Below are 2305 nucleotides of genomic sequence, written 5' to 3' on the forward strand. Positions count from 1 at the left end.
ATTTTGAATGAGCTGCATAATTTCAAATCGAAAAGCATCAGATCGGCAGATCCAAATCAAACACCAAAGGCAAGAAGCAATAAGAACAAAATGGCAAAAAATAGAAGCAAACAATGGATGAATCATGACTCATGAATTACCCCTGTACTCGTCACTGAAGCAAACAGAAGCAACAAAACCCTATTTCTAAACAGATTCATGAAGCAGCAAAAAGTACAAATATTCTCAAAGCCATAGAAATTTTGAGATACCATTCAGTACATTATTATAAAAATTGTCAAGCTAATAGATAACAATCTAACAACTATTGGCTATTGATTACAAACACACAGAGTAACAAGAAACAACTCTATAAATAAGCACACATAAACACACAGAGAAAAGAAGGATGAGAAATTCCCCAGCTGCCTTCAACGCCCCAGCCTCAATTTGCTTGCAATGATCATCATTCAATCCCAAGTCACCAATAAATGCATCATAATAGAAAGCCAAAAACAGAATGTTGTTGTTGTTGATCATTTTGTGACTGTTCCATCTAAATTCAGAATGCCAGCAACCCAGAATCCAGACCAATATATCAATTCATAGTTCAAAGTTCATACAATTTATAATTTTATATGCATTCAATAGAGCAGAATCGACAAAATAAAAAAACTAAACAGAGCATACTTGAAAAGATTCAAAAAAAATAAAAATTGAAGAACAGAGCAGAACATAATTTTCAATTTCAACATGCATCAATTTTATTCTCAAATCCAACATACAAGTATACAACAAATTTATTCCACATTTGATTAATCATATAAAAAAATAAAAGAACATAAGCCAGAAAAAAATTAAAACAGTATACACTGAACAGACGCCAGAAACCCGATCTTACCTCAAGAAAAGAACGAAGAAAAGCCAGAAAACGAACAGAAGCCACAAACCCAGAAGCCCTAAACCCAGAAATCCAGAAACCCAGAAGCGGAGAAACCCAGAAGACAGAAACGGAGAAACCCAGAAACCCAGGTGCGCGAGCGTGGGCGACGGTGCGCGAGCGGTGTGCGGACGTCGGCGACGGTGCCCGAAGGTGGCCGAGCGTCGGGTGTTCTTCACTTCCTCCTCTGATCCGTTGTATGCAAAAGCTGCTTCAATGTTGGAGAGTGGAGAATAGATTGGGAGTGGAGCTGATGGTTGGGAGTGGCGGTGGAGGGTTCTTCAATCTTCAGTTCTTCACTCTTCAGCCTTCACTTCTTCGAAGATTTTGGAGAAGGAGAATAGAGATTAGGGATTTTGGCTTTGGGTTTTCAATTTTGGGAGTGGCAGCCTCAGCAAGTTACGCGTTCTTCATCCCATTTTTCTTTTTTTTTTTTAAAGAAACGACGCCATTTGTCTAGTAGGGGAAAAAACCGGCACCTATAAAAACCGGCCCGGTTCGCCCGGTTCACCGGTTAACCACCGGTTCGGCCGGTTTTTTCGCCGATTTTTTGCAGTGCAGTTTTGTGCATGGACCGGACCGGCTAAATGACCGGTTTCCGGTTAACCGGGTTGAATCGACCGGTCCGATCCGGTTTTCAGAACATTGAATAATTCATTCACTACCCATTTCATAAATTCTATCAAATCCTCACCCATTACGCCTTCAAATATATGACATTTTTGTTTATGGCATCTTCCTAGACAAAGACTGGATTAATTATTTAAATAAGCATTTTTCTTTTATTTCTATGTATCATGATGAGCCTTGTGATATATTTATCATCTTTCTAAGCCAAAAAAATTTTTATTTTCTCAAAATTTTAATAAAGCTAATACAAGCTTTAATTTATTACATTTTGATATCTGGGATCCGTTTTAACAAAATTCTATTCATAATTATAAATATTTTTTAACTATCATTGATGATTTTAATCACTTACATGGGTTATTTTATTAAAATTGAAAGGAAAAGTGCAAAATCATGTAAAAAATCTTATTAATTTAGTTGAACCACAATTCAACTCTAAAGTCAAAACTATCCGTTCTGATAATGGATCAGAATTCATTTTACATGATTTTTATGCTTCAAAGGCATTATTCATCAATGTAATTGTGTTGAAACCCTTCAACAAAATAAAAAGGTAGAACACAAGTATCAGCATATTTTAAATATAGCTCGTACTCTTATGTTTCAATCTAATTTATCATAATTTTTTTGGTTTTATGTCGTTAATCATATTGTTTATTTGCTTAATAGAGTTTCATCATTTGTAATTAATTTTAAAATATCATTTGAGATTTTATTTAATCACCCACTAAATTATTATAACCTTAACATTTTTGG

The 2305-nt window shown here is 35.1% G+C and overlaps 1 long non-coding RNA gene across 1 annotated transcript; it reads right to left on the reverse strand.

Annotated features, from left to right (window-relative positions):
• Window positions 1–212: 212 nt before the first annotated feature.
• Window positions 213–1346, reverse strand: LOC140175478 (uncharacterized). The gene is made up of 2 exons (XR_011866291.1): window positions 881–1346; window positions 213–535 (listed from the first exon to the last, which is right to left on the reverse strand). It is a non-coding gene; the product is annotated as an uncharacterized lncRNA (long non-coding RNA).
• Between the last annotated feature and the right edge of the window lie 959 nt (window positions 1347–2305).

Source organism: Arachis hypogaea, chromosome 10 (genome assembly GCF_003086295.3).
Source record: "Arachis hypogaea cultivar Tifrunner chromosome 10, arahy.Tifrunner.gnm2.J5K5, whole genome shotgun sequence".
NCBI classification, from domain to species: Eukaryota; Viridiplantae; Streptophyta; class Magnoliopsida; order Fabales; family Fabaceae; genus Arachis; species Arachis hypogaea.